Source organism: Silurus aristotelis (genome assembly GCF_946808225.1).
Source record: "Silurus aristotelis genome assembly, chromosome: 1".
Classification (NCBI taxonomy): Eukaryota; Metazoa; Chordata; class Actinopteri; order Siluriformes; family Siluridae; genus Silurus; species Silurus aristotelis.
This window is the reverse complement of record NC_139574.1, coordinates 21,322,332-21,338,250: the sequence shown is the minus strand read 5'-3', so window position 1 is coordinate 21,338,250 and position 15,919 is coordinate 21,322,332.

Genomic DNA, 15,919 nt, shown 5'->3' with positions numbered 1-15,919 from the left:
TTCTTTTTCGTTTCTAAAAACAAGATTTTTTTAGAAATATAGCCCCCTGCTGGTGTGCCGTTGTTTACAAAGTTCTAAAAATATTTCTAAACGTAAATATTTCCCTGCTGAATAATGTTTATAGAAGTCCAGTAAAAATATTTTTCTCTTAAGGCTAATTTGTTTAAATATGCGCTGATAAATGGCTTTTAGAATCGGATCTTCAAACATATTGTAGAGTTTACACAAAACATAGACTAGCTGCACAAACACAAATATACTGTGTTTATTTCCTTGTGCCCTTTCTGTTATTATTATATTTCTTTTCCCAGATCACTTGTATGTCTTCAGTTCAGCACTGATGTGCTTTGGGATGTTCCAGTCAGCAAGCAATGGGGAACTTCCTGTGTGTACATTAAGGAGTAAACAATTTTGCCCAACATGTACTGTTCAGTGTTAAAATTTGTTTATGTACCTTATTGATGAATCATGGGATGTTTTTGTTTGCCTCAGACATCCTATTTAGTATGGTTTTAAAGGCTGGAATCCATTTGCTGAGCATGTCTCCATATGACTTTTGCTAATGGCGTCACATCCAATTACTTTTGAACTATTTATTGCTTTGTCTGCTTGTTTTTATAGTTTACATGCATTCCTCAATTCCCATATAAAGCCCAATAATACCATTCTCACTGTCATTACCATAATATTTACTTCCACAACATCTGTCAGTACTATTTAAATCCATCTGGTCTACAAGTGTTTGTGTTTTGTCTGGTCTACAAGTGTTTAGGTCTGCAATGGTTGTGAAATCATACTTTCATATTCATTAAACTGGTCAGTGAGCCGTCATACCCTGTGGACCAGAATAGAAATGCTTAATCGTAGGAGAGAACAAGAAGGTGGTCAACCAGAATGATTTGTCCTGATTAGCAGTAACCCTTCACTAACAAGCAAATCCAAAACATACCAGCAGATTTTCCTCAACAATACAACATGCAGTTTGTGATAAATGTAATCTTATCATATGTTTAACTTCTTCTAGCACTAGTTCCAAAGGACACAGTGAGTTAAACATTTAAACTCTTAGTGTTTACTGGATTTCTGTTTTCTGATTTATGTGCTCAGCATAATTCATTTTGTCATTTGACTAATACTCTATCCAAGTTTTATCAGGGCATAAGAGGACAGATTTCTGGCATTTATGTTCCAGAAACTCTGCAGGGTCATGTAAGGGGCATGAGACTTCTCAGTTAACCCAGACAGAAGAATATTCCCAGAATTGCCAGAAGGAGGCAGATTGCTCTTGGAGGAGAAGGACAAAGTTGAAGAAATCTCATCATCTCAAGAATTTTTAGGAATTCCATATAAATTAGTATTCTTTAGTATTCTAACTTCATTAATAGTTTGCATTTAAATTATCTATCTATCTATCTATCTATCTATCTATCTATCTATCTATCTATCTATCTATCTATCTATCTATCTATCTATCTATCTATCTATCTATCTATCTATCTATCTATCTACACACACTATTTTAAAACATGTTTTATATAAAGGTCATATTTGTAAATGTGTTGATTTGTTTCATATATAAATATGTTTCATATTTTTTGCCTGATTTCATATTAACAAGTGAGGGTCATGTCATGTGTTTGGGTTAAACTTTAAATTTCATTCCATATGAATACAATTATTTATAAATGATAGACACAGCAATGCTTTAAGACCTCATATTTAATGATGTTTGTCATCTCTTTTTTGGCACCGAGGTGGTGAAATGAACTTCCCCTAGATGTCTGTACAGCGGAGTCCCTGACTATCTTCAAGCGACGATTGGAGACCTTCCTCTTCCTGACACACTTAAATGAGCACTTTCCAAGTTTGTATTGTAGAATTCAAGAGTTATATTTATATTAAGTTTGTAATCTTGCGTACCAGTGTAGATTTATTCATTGCTAGAGCACTTTGTACGTCGCTCTGGGGGTCTGCTAAATGCCGCAAATGTCAGTCATGCAGGAATTTTCATTACCGTGTGAACTTTATGTTGTTCTGAAATTCCCTGCAATCTTGGCCAACAATTCCATACATGTTCTTTAGACACTGTACAGGCTTCGATATTTCTATTGCAAGCTCATGTCCGCTGCTTTTCATCATCATTTCAGTATTGCCTGCTCTCCAGTGCATAATTTTTCATGTTATAGGATCATTGAATGAAATTAGTTATACATTCTTCACCATTCACTGTGTTTCACCTGTAGCTACAGTACATTTTCAGCACATGCTATGCTGCAAGTACAGAGTTTGAGGAAAACAATTAGTTTAAATGTGGGTGTTTTTTTTTGTTGTTTTTTTTCAGTCACGTCCGACCTTATGAAGATTGTGGACCTTTGAAGAAATAGATGTCAATCCCACAAACATCCCAAACCATCTAGAGATGTACCAGTGCCAATTGGATCCCACTTTATGTGGAGTTTGGACATTGGACTTCTTTGAGTGTTTAAAGGCTCTGGCATGGAGAAGCTGGTGTTGGATCTGTGATGATCGCAAATGTTGAGCTATTGTATGAGTTGCTCAGTAGCTCCTGGTTTTATAAGCAATTACAAATGACTGTAAAAGACTGTAGAAAGAACATTAATCATAATTTTACACTCTAGTGCTCATGTTAGTTCTCACTCTCCAGTGTTCTGTATTGTTTAATAATTAATAATCACACTCTTGATCTCACCCAAATGAGGATGGGTTCCCCTTTTGAGTCTGGTTCCTCTCAAGGTTTTTTCCTCATAACATCTAAGGAAGTTTTTCTTTGCCACATGGATTGTTTATCAGGAATAAATGTACACCAAACACCTAACTCTTAAAATTCTGTAAAGCTGCTTTGAGACAATGTCTGTTGTGGAAAGCGCTATAGAAATAAACTTGACCCTACTTAAAAACTATGGTGCAGTGGTTTGTTCTACCCAATACATGAGAGTCTCCTGTGCTCTTGTTCCCTTTGCTCTGTAGACACAAAGCCTTTATTGTTACTGAAACTTGGTAAGGAGATGCTTCCAATGTTCACCTGGCATTCTAAGACTTTAACTGACCGAAACACAAACAGTGTCACCTTACACTGGCTTGCATAAGACATGATCATAAAATGCATGTAACAGAAAGATGTGTCCTTCCGGAGTAAGGTACAATTAGTTTAAATTCATGTCTTGTTTTGCCACTTACGTGTGTAATCAGAGAGACAGGTTTCTATAGACGGTAGTCACCATGTATGAAATAACTAATTACTCCAGCAGTGAACCTCTAAAAAACAAAAGAAACAAAAAAAATTCATGTTCATTGTCATGAATGTCTGTCACATAGTGGAATCACAGAAGCTTTGCAAGTGTATGATCTCATTAAATGTGTGACACCCGGAAGAAGTTGTGGTCAGTCGTTTGGTAAATTCAGATTTTCGAGTAGATGACGTAAATATAACAAAATGTACTTAGAAATTGAAGTTCTATTACATCTGCGAGGTAACAATATTGATACATCGCATCGTGTCTTATTATATGATGGTTTACCTCAGTATATTTAATGTGACATGTTAACAGCTATATTGCTTCTTTAATTGAGCAATGAATTTTAGCCGTTTGAAGATATATATGAAATATTACAGATTAATATTTATTCCACAGAAAATTATATTATTTGAAAACTAAACCAATTTTGACTTGTTTTGGTAAAGTATAGAAAATAATGTGGATTGACAACATGGGCCAAACCATCTTATATATAGTATTTCTAGTCTCTTGTTTACCTACATAGATATAACATTAAAAAGGAAATCACAAAGTAAAATGGTTTTAATCGTCTTCTGCTTTGGGAGAATTTCATCAGAGAATAAAGCAAACATTCATGTTAACAGATATGATGACAGTATGGAATTATATTGTGAGGCTCAGACACGATCATACACATAACACATATCACAACCTTGCGCTTTAGTGCATCTGATCAAATGCACATGATCATCTTGTGCTTGTTAATATTAAGAACAGCAACTACGCTAATTCTTTTCCACTGCACATCCCGAGACATCTAGAGGTTGGCCAACTTCATCGATAACCAACCTCTCAGTCAAAATCTATCTATCTATCTATCTATCTATCTATCTATCTATCTATCTATCTATCTATCTATCTATCTATCTATCTATCTATCTATCTATCTATCTATCGGTAAAAAATAATTTATTATTATTATTATTATTATTATTATTATTATTATTATTATTATTATTAATTTATTTATATAAAACATTCTATGCATACTGTTTCTCTATCATTATAAATTTAAAGGCATGGAGAAGTTGGTGTCGAGTCTAAAATTAACTCAAATGTTGAGCTAATTTAGTGACCAGGAGCTCCTGAACTCCAACTATCTGTATTAGACTGTAGAAAGGACATTACACATAATCACACACTACGGTGTGGGTTTAATGATTTATAATCACACTCTTGAAGTCACTCAAATGAGGATTAGTTCCCCTTTTGATTCTGGTTCATCTCAATGTTTCTTCTTTATACCACCTGAAGGCGTTTTTTTCCTTGCCACAGCCATCCCAGGCTTGCTCAGTAGGGATAGTTACAAATAGTTCACTTCTTTATATTTTTGTTCTATAATTCTACATTCTGTAAAGCTGCTCTGAGACAATATCTATTGTAAAAAGCACTATAGAAATAAACTTAAAATTAATTGAATTTAATATCTTTGGTAAATAAAGGGTTATGTGTCTCAGCGCAGTGAACGACTCTGTCTACACAGCATGTGGAACGTTCTGGCCATGCCAGCGTCTTGTAACACATCAGCTGATAAGAGCATATTTGTATTGTTGAGAGCTTGGTGTGTTGTCAGCCACAATATTGTCACTTTGCTACGGAGACTTTGCACCTGAGTCAACTTACTTGTTTTGGGATTACTAAAAGATTACTACTTGCTTGTGCTGCAGAAATTCAAGTCCAAGTGGTTTTAAATGTGGTTTTCATGTGGTGTGAGAAAACAAACAGACTAAACTGTGAGAGTGACTGAAATATTGAAAAGGGTCTCTTGGTGGCTATAGTTGGTCTCTTTTGTAGCATAAATGGCATGCAATCTGTGCAATGTCACATCATTAGTGGTCAGTTCAGAACAAACAGTTTGTCTTTTATCATTTTTCAAGCTTGGAGTGAAAAGAATTGGTCTTGGCTACCAGCTGAAACAACAATGAAAGAAAAGGAAGTGTATTATGGAGTCCATTTAGTCTGCAGGCAGTAATTTAACGAATAAATGGTCCTAAATGCATGTCTGCTTTTTTGGCAGAAAGCATACAGCTGAGATGTTTTACAGGAGTTGAACCAGTGTTCAACTAGAAAACTAGAAAAACAAATATCTCTCTGGAGAGTAATGTCAGAGATCCTGAGATTAGGGCAGAACATGTGTTTGTCCAACGTTTGAAGTACTAATATAACTTTATAGAACTTTATATATACACACAGTACAGGTTTAATTGACATTCCAGCCAAACATCTGCATCAAGTATCCAGTCACCTGCTGCTCATATGATCAACATTTCAATTAACTGTTGTGTTTCTGATAATAAAACCATACAGAAACTGTTGTTTAGCATAATGTAACATTATTCATTTCAAATATTAAATAAATGAAAGGCTGTTATGCACCCAGAGTGGGATCATATGCATGGTTCTCCAAAAGTCTTGGAAAGAACACCACAGGGAGCTCTTAATGCAACCCATTGAGCTGGAATTAACACTTAGCATTTCTGTTTTCCCAGATGATGCAGATCAGAGAAGGGTCTCTTCCCCAGCATCTGCTTTCTTATAACAATAGACAAGATTTATACGGGGGATGTTTTCTCTGTCCTGTTTTTCATGCAAATTCTGGAATTACCTTTTTCACACAATTTTACCAGTAGTTAAAACAAATAAAATTATTTATTAATAAAAAAATATGTCTGGTTAAATCATTATTCTTGCTAAACACAATTTTAGCACAATTTCTAGCTGTGCATTTTCACAGGAATAGAAAAAGTAATGTGTTCAAATGATGTGGCTTTATAAGTGGGAACTGCAACTGATACCATGATTAAGTTCTCTATACAGAAAACCTGCAGACTGCCACAGTAGTTTGCCCCATACATGGTTGCGCAAAGAAACACACAACCTCTTATTTAACATTCGGATTTCAGCGAAATAAGTTTCTCAGGCAAGAGCATTACCAAATTTTCCAACCAAAGCTTAACTTCCGACTCTTCTAATCATCTCAAGAGAGCCAGATGACTTGCTGGTCTTCAACTCAGTCACAGAAATCTAGTTACATATGTAAGTTTAGTTCCATGTTGTTTATGATGCACTACCCAGACATGTTACTTACAAACTAGTTTTAACACTGTTTCTAGCATGTCTTAATAATACATATCTTGACTTTACCAGACAATGACAAACAGGATTATTGAGAGGAAAAGCATGGAGCTTTTATAGGCTGAATATAATAGGTAATATTCAGTCAAAACATGCTGATTACACTATAGGCATGCGACCAAGCAAACAGGAAAACGTCACTAGTTTATAAGGAAATCTCCTTGGTGGTACAGGACAAGAGAGAATAGAACCTTAGCGTTTAAGATTATTTTTAAAATAGAATACAGGATAGCATTTTGTATTAGAGCAACAACAAGCAAGTTAAAGGAACATTGAAGCAAGCTTCATGAAACCACAGTCACGTCAAAGCTCATGTCAGACCACTTATTGTTGAAACAGCTAATGACAGCAATGATCATCAGACATCATAAAATAAAGCCAGAAGGTAGAATAGACTTCAAGTGAGTTTTTTTTTTTCTGACCAGATGTAGTAATTTGAATTCTTTAAACTGGATTAATAACAAAATAACAAGATCCAATTATAGAGTTTAAAGCAAGCATGCAAACATATAAACACATAACACATCTCATAAATATGTTGATGGTTGACCTTTATGTTTAGTTTATAATTCTTTAACTTCAGAATGATGATGATGATGATGTTGTTAATGATAAGTTTTTTTTTTATTAGTCATGGCAGTGATAATGTAAAAGAGGTCTTTAACAAATTCATAGGTTCGGAAATTTTAAGGTGCATTATACTCAGTTGACCTGATTCACTCATAATTCATCTTTTCTCTCACTTCAGCCCATATATTTCTTTTGTATTAGTGTCAGGTCCATATAAGAACAAAAGGCAAATAAGATTTATAGAAGTGTTCTTTATAATGGAGGCTGATTGCAGACATCACAGGAGCAATCTAAGAACACCAGCTATATGCGGGCATCTGAGAAAAAGGGCCAAAAGACATATTAAAACTATGAGCGTGTTTGTCCTGGCTTGATTTATCAATTACTCTTGCAGACACTTAAACACAATGTTAATCAGAGTTATGATGAGCACATCCATTTGGGCTTGAATCCATGAGTGAAAAATTTCGCCTTTTAAAGCACACTCAGGTATTCCACAGTATATTTTCAGTTTTGTTTTGTGTAGTACAGGGATCATGTCTGTACTTTTTTAGATTGCCTTTTCAGATATGACTAATCTCACTGAGGCTCAAAGTCTGATTCACCTCAATCCACAATAACAAAATTCAACAAGGGTAAGAGCATCCCTAAACTGCATGTCTTGACCTGTTGAAAAGTAAAGCCAGAAAGGAAATGTTTTTTCAACATTGTCTACCATATAATTAGACAGAATTTCTAATACATAATAAAAATGTACTGTACAGAAATGTATCCCTTGCCAACTCATGCTCACTTTATACATATGTCCACTTTGATGGTTATGGCTAAGATTTCCTTATAATCTTTATAACCTTTTATAAATCATTCCAACATGCACTCATTTTTTTTTTCTTTTTGTGTAAATGCATCTTGCATTCTGTAGACAATTAATTTAGTAACAATACACATTGTCATAAAGAAGGAATCCGGATGTGGGCTTATATCCTTAATGAGTAAGCCAGCGGTAACAGTGGGACAAACCCCTTGACATGACACGATGAAGAAATCTTAAGAGGAAACAGCTTAAAATGGGAACCAATTTCTTTCGAAGTTAGTCCAGATTACTGCACATGCAGTTGTATAATTGGACACTGAAAGAATGTACATAATGAGTACACTTGTAATTATAGCAGTCATTATAGTTATATTGTAATTGTATTGTATTGTATACAATACAATTGTACTATATTGTAATTGTAATTGTAAACGGCCATTGTAATTATAGCAGTCATTCTTACGCTTAAAATTCTAATAGCTTCATTCTTACTTGTCAACGCAAATAAAATAGATTTATAAACTGGCCATGAACTGCATTTAACTAACATTATACAGTCAGATTCACAAATATTTAGACAAAATTATTGTTATTTTAGATATTTAGCTGGACCAAATGCAAAAGGTCTAGATCAGGGTCACACTTGACCTTGACCAAGATTTTTTACTTTATTTTTGCAACAGCTAAATTGCCAATTGTCCAATTACCTGTACTTTCTTTACCATTTACCCAATTTGGCTGTAAATGTCATACACGCAAGATATTTAAATTCACTTATTTTGTAATTATTTATTTACATTTCAACTCCAATATACTGTGGTAGAACCACATTTTAAATGAATACAGAATCAGAGAAAATTGGGAGGATAACATCACATGCATAATTAAGATACACTAGATAATATAGATATTACTTCATAGGCCAGTATTTTTCTATTTCCTGTATTGTTGTCATCATCCTCTTTTCAATCCAAGAATATACAGTGGGTACGGAAAGTATTCAGACCCCCTTAAATTTTTCACTCTTTGTTATATTGCAGCCATTTGCTAAAATCATTTAAGTTCATTCTTCTTCCTCATGAATGTACACACAGCTCCCCATATTGACAGAAAAACAGAATTGTTGACATTGTTGCAGATTTATTAAAAAAGAAAAACTGAAATATCACATGGTCCTAAGTAATCAGACCCTTTGCTGTGACACCCATATATTTAACTCAGGTGCTTTCCATTTCTTCTGATCATCCTTGAGATGGTTCTACACCTTCATTTGAGTCCAGCTGTGTTTGATTATACTGATTGGACTTGATTAGGAAAGCCACACACCTGTCTATATAAGACCTTCCAGATCACAATGCATGTCAGAGCAAATGAGAATCATGAGGTCAAAGGAACTGCCTGAAGAGCTCAGAGACAGAATTGTGGCAAGGCACAGATCTGGCCAAGGTTACAAAAAGATTTCTGCTGCACTTAAGGTTCCTAAGAGCACAGTGGCCTCCATAATCCTCAAATGGAAGATGTTTGGGACGACCAGAACCCTTCCTAGAGCTGGCCGTCCGGCCAAACTAAACTATCGGGGGAGAAGAGCCTTGGTGAGAGAGGTAAAGAAGAACCCAAAGATCACTGTGGCTGAGCTCCAGAGATGCAGTCAGGAGATGGGAGAAAGTTGTAGAAAGTCAACCATCACTGCAGCCCTCCACCAGTCGGGGCTTTATGGCAGAGTGGCCCGACGGAAGCCTCTCCTCAGTGTAGAACACATGAAAGCCCGCATGGAGTTTGCTAAAAAACACCTGAAGGACTCCAAGATGGTGAGAAATAAGATTCTCTGGTCTGATGAGACCAAAATAGAACTTGTTGGCCTTAATTCTAAGCGGTATGTGTGGAGAAAACCAGGCACTGCTCATTACCTGTCCAATACAGTCCCAACAGTGAAGCATGGTGGTGGCAGCATCATGCTGTGGGGGTGTTGCAATCGAGGGAAAGATGAATGCGGCCAAGTACAGGAATATCCTGGACAAAAACCTTCTCCAGAGTGCTCTGGACCTCAGACTGGGCCGGAGGTTTACCTTCCAACAAGACAATGACCCTAAGCACACAGCTAAAATAACGAAGGAGTGGCTTCACAACAACTCCGTAACTGTTCTTGAATGGCCCAGCCAAAGCCCTGACTTAAACCCAATTGAGCATCTCTGGAGAGACCTAAAAATGGCTGTCCACCAACGTTTACCATCCAACCTGACAGAACTGGAGAGGACCTGCAAGGAGGAATGGCAGAGGATCCCCAAATCCAGGTGTGAAAGACTTGTTGCATCTTTCCCAAAAAGACCCCTGGCTGTATTAGATCAAAAGGGGGCTTCTACTAAATACTGAGCAAAGGGTCTGAATACTTAGGACCATGTGATATTTCAGTTTTTCTTTTTTAATAAATCTGCAACAATGTCAACAATTCTGTGTTTTTCTGTCAATATGGGGAGCTGTGTGTACATTCATGAGGAAGAAGAATGAACCTAAATGATTTTAGCAAATGGCTGCAATATAACAAAGAGTGAAAAATTTAAGGGGGTCTGAATACTTTCCGTACCCACTGTATAAGAAACTATTACAATAATTAATCCATACTGCTGAGAAGACCATCAGATGCCTGTTTACCACCAAATCAAAGACACAGAACAGAAATACTGCTAATGACCCTACACATCTGGGAAAATACAAAGCTTTATTCCTGTGTGCTATCAGCCTTAGCAAGCAAAACCAAGGTTCTGGACTCAAGGTCTAACTTACTAATTCAAGGTGTGCAATTTATCATCTATTTTTTTGTTTATGCTATATTTATTAGACACATTAACATCATACAACAAATATTAGATAAATATTGACGTAATAATTAGACACATTTGCATCATACAATTATGATGCCTTGCACTGAACAGACAAAAAGATGATTTGATGATAAATTGTATGCTTTATATAAACATACATATATGCATATATGCAGCCTCAGTTTATATGCAAAAATTATATTTTTGGTGTCTGATTTGTATGTTCAATCAAGACATGGTTCAATGTACAGTGAGGAAAATAAGTTTTTGAACACACTGCTATTTTGCAAGTTCTCCCACTTAGACACATATACAAATAAATAGTTAAAAAATCATACATTGTTATTTCTGGATTTATTTTTTTTTTAGATTATGTCTCTCACAGTGGACATGCACCTACGATGACAATTTCAGACCCCTCCATGATTTCTAAGTGGGAGAACTGGCAAAATAGCAGGGTGTTCAAATACTTATTTTCCTCACTCTATGTATGCTACTTTGTGACACTTATATTCTAGTATATTATATCAGGTACACCCTGAGAAACTCATATTTATCTGTCTGAGTTTCACAAGATTATTGAGAAGTTTTCAAAATGGGGAATTGAGCAGTGGATATATGCTCACTTCATGGTAGTTTACTCCTTTAAGGCGTAAATGACTAGCAAATACTCCTGTACAAAATAGTGCTTGAACAAGCAGTTATATTTTTTGTAAGACATGTTTTGTTAAACATTCTAGTAAGAGGAGGTTAAAGTCTAAAATCCTGAACCTAATTTCTGGGTGTATACCAGAGAAGGGAAAAGAGTATAATAAGTAAACAAGAGCAATTATATCCTTTTTGCTTTTGCTTATAATGTGTAAAATGGATGTGGGCATGCAAAGCCTAACCTCCAAAATATGCATTTTTGGTTAAATCTTTTAGATAGTGTTTTATTTTTATTTTTTTTTGTATTTTGTATTTTATGTTGGTTCTCCTTTTTGTTTGTTAGTTTTTTCAGAAGATATCATCCATCATTTATGTGTTATATCTATATCAACTTGTGGATAATGTTACAAATGGTCTGATAAGACAAAGCCCTTTGAGTACACCAATTCCAAATTGGAACCACATGTGATTGGAGACAGCTGGTACAGACGTTTCTTCCCTACAGAGTTGCCGAATAACTTTTGAAAATAACAGTGTATCGGCTGAATGATGTGTTTTTGATCTGCCACAGATTCAGGGGGAAAAATGAATGAATGGTTCCCACAGATATATAAGGGGTATAAAGCTGATCCACAGTGTTTAATTGTTCTATATATTTGTGCCTAGACCTGATGACATAATTTTCATTCCTCTGAAAATAAATGCCTTCTTAGCCACTGTGCAATGATAAAGGAAGCTCAGAATATCAGAAACGATAATTATTTAAAAATGTTCAAGCATGTTCCTTTTGCACAGTACATCTCACCCTAAGTATTGCCACAAGCCTGAAACAGTACTTCCCGCATATGTTACAGCTGAGGAATGCTTTCACCTGAACGGGAGGAATGTACCCTGCTTATCATGCATCAGTTCACAGCTCAATGATAAGAGCACCACAGCATGTTATGTGACTCTGTGGCTTTAGAACTGTCTGCCTGTGCTGTCCAAGTACATGCCTGTAATGTCAGCACAGATCTCTAAAGGGAAAGTGTGTTAACTAAAAAGGAATGCAATAGTTACATTAGTGCAGGTGGCACTAAAGTGCTTCCAGGCCAGTTCATGTGAATGTTTGGAAAACAACTTATTCTCTCAACAACTTTGAATAATCAAACCCTAAAATTACTGATTGGCATTACACTCATCTGTTCCCATTCAAACATAATCCTAGAACTTTAGCCACAATTGCAAAGTTATAAACAAGTTTCTACCTGCAATGCTGACAGGAAGAAACCTGCCAGTTTTACAGTTCTCACGGAATGACATTAAAATCCCCCAAACCCGATTTCCAAATTGCAAACACAAAGAACAAAGATTCTGACATGTACAGCAGATTTGGTATAGCTGGTAATGACATTGTCTCACCAGTGGAGTTTACTTGAAATCTCATCTTAGCTCAGCATAACAGGATGTTTGCATAGTTCCTGCCTGTCCCATCCAGCTCTCATCATGCCTTTAGAAAGGTTTAGGAAATTTCAGTAACAAAGGAGCAAACAAAGGGGACCGCTGTTTCTGCATGCTTTTCTTTTGTTCACACATCAAGGATATAATAATAAATAATAATAATAATTATAATAATAATATTAATAATAATAATAACAATAACAAAATATGACATCCAACATACAGGTTGTCGTCAACTTACGACCTATTCGACCAAAATCGCTAGCCGCGGCGTACGACAGTGCGTACCAGCTTCCGGCATAATTTCACAGTACTGTACATATAACCTACTCTACTTACGACCAAATCGTGTTACAACCGGTCTGTCGGTACCAATCGTGGTTGTAAGTCGACGACTACCTGTACATAAAATAGACATTCAATTCAATAATAATTTTATACTTTTGCAGTATTTTATGCCTACTATGAAAAAGCTGATTTGCAAATTGACCATTTTAATTGTAATAAGCAATGTATGAAGTAATAAGGACAAAAAAAATCTTAATTTATTTACTGGAGAAAATATTGATGTAAATAGTTATTATTAACAGAATAAATTCTGTCTTATTTTCTATAGCCCATTAACCATTTAGTTTATTAGTTTGGTATGGGAAATTATATCTTTACACAGTACGTGTGAATATTGCATTGTATCAAAAAGTCTATTCAAATGCTTCCTATTTTTGTAACAACAATCAAGCAAAAAGAAACTACTGCTGATCTTTTCATTCTTAAACATGTTTCCTGTGAGAAAGTTTGATGTAAAAAAAAACCTTGACCCTAGTAAATAAAGCATTTTTTTAAATCAAACACTGCATAATATTATTTATTGACCAATGCTTTATTATTTATTGCAGTGTTATGTAAAATGGATTATATTCGTTGACCAGCTAGCCATATTTTATCCAAATTATGAATGAAACTCCTACGTAATACATTACACTTACTATTCTCACATTCTAGTCTGTTAAAATGTGCATAGCAAATACCACATGGGACTGAGTAATGGAACAGTAAATGGCTAATACATTGGGGAGAGAGTTAAGTCACTAAACTCTAAATTTAGACAGTATCAGAGCTAATTGGAAATGTATGCTCCAATATGAATGTAAAACAAGGATTACATTAATCTTAGCAATGTGGACATTTTTATATAAGAACTGTGTAAAAAATAGACTGTCTGAGCTACAAACTTTAGACATGAATTCCCTCTGTAGAGCCATGAATAGAATGTACTAATGACTCAGTCTTTCATGTTTAATAGGTTTCATGTTTCAACTAGAGAGTAGCTTTCTGTATAGCAGCTCTACCAAGAATTTTCTTTCTATTAGAATCAGTTAAAGAAATCATCAAATATTTGTGTAATTATATAGCTAAATATGATTACCAGAAAGAAACAGCAATATTGATTATAATTACACAAAAATAGCTAAGATTCATAAAAAAAAAATATTTTTCCTGTTCACTCAGAACACTTCTTTTGAATGTGTTCACTAAGCTGCTGTGTGAAAAAGGACCTTAGCATGCAAACCAACAAAATAGAAGCATCCAGACTCTAATTAGCATAAGCTTCTGAATAGGCAAAGCAGTTTATTGGCACAAAGAGCTGTGCAACTTGCCAGTGAGTCAGTCACATTATTTTGTGTAGAACTTTACTACAGCTTTAAACCTGGCCTGAATGTAGTGAAATAATATATGGAATATCGTGTTCAGAATAGACATAATTTAAACAAATAGAGTTAGAATACTGTAATTATTAGAAGATAACTATAATCCTTTTCTACTAGCTCTATATGTATACATAAGTCATTTTAAAGAAAGACACCATGCTGTATATGATGGGAATGAGTGCTAAAAAAGAAGATTTGTTTTTTACTGTAATTTAGGATTGCTTACAGACCACATGTGGCAGAGAGACTGGCCAAACTGTACTAACCTGCGCTACTAGCAAATAAAGGTATGTGACATTCACAACAAAAGAGTGACTCCAAGTCTAATGAACACCATCTACCTTTCTAGCTGTCCACCACCTACCTGTCTAGTCCAGGGGTCACCAACCTTTTTGAAACTAATAGCCACTTCTTGGGTACCAATTAATGTGAAGGGCAGTTTGATCAGTTTGATCTGAAATAACACATTTGCACAATTTACCCTTTATTATATGTTATTATTGATAATGAATGATATTCATCTACATGAAGACACTGATCATGTTAATGATTTCTCATAATAATTATGAACAATGATTTAACAATGTAGGAAACGGAAAAGGCCCGTGGGCTACTCATGTGGTCCACCATGTTGGTGACCCCTGGTCTAGTCATTGTTGGCTCAATGATTTGTTCATTTAGCTTCCCACATGCATTCATTGCTTTATGGTACTTTCTTCCGTGTTAGGTTTATATGATTAATGCATCCTAGACACACCTCTGTCTAAAAGATAAAACTGGCCCAACAGACTGTTGAGTAAAGTAGGTTATTGCTGCAATAACCTAATTTACTCTACAGTCTGGTATGCCAGCTCAGATGAAGCTATGCTTGGAAGACGTTTGTTTTGTCTTCACGTCATGCACAATGTACCATATTTACCATTTATCTTTTCCACATTACTGGTGCATGATTTGAAGAATCTCAAGCAGATAAAAATACAATTGCTGGCATATGCAATACAGTGATATCAAAATCACAATTTAACAACATTTATTACTGAAATGAAACCTTAATCCTCTTCCCCCCAAAAAAAAAAACTTTAGCGTAATGAAGATGCAATACAGTTTCTGTATGTTTTGTGTATTTCATTAAAACCTGTTGTGCATGATCAAGCAATCATAATCACAATAATTAAAAATGTGTCATTTTCCAAGCCATCACTGCATCATGTCTATTTGTCATCGTAAAACCAGAGGACAGTTTCTTATGATTGGTGGGATTATTCAACTTGACAAACTTTGAATACTTATAAAACGCAATCGGGTTTACACCACATTTAATTGGTATCATTGTTTTATATATTAAATGCGTGGAATTATGCTTCATACTGGAATATAGTGACGGATGTCGGTCGCGCGGCGCAAAAAATCCCGTGAATTGGAAATCTCACAACGCTGAGCTCAGGCGGATGGCCTTATATGGTTAACATGTACGTGCTTTATTGT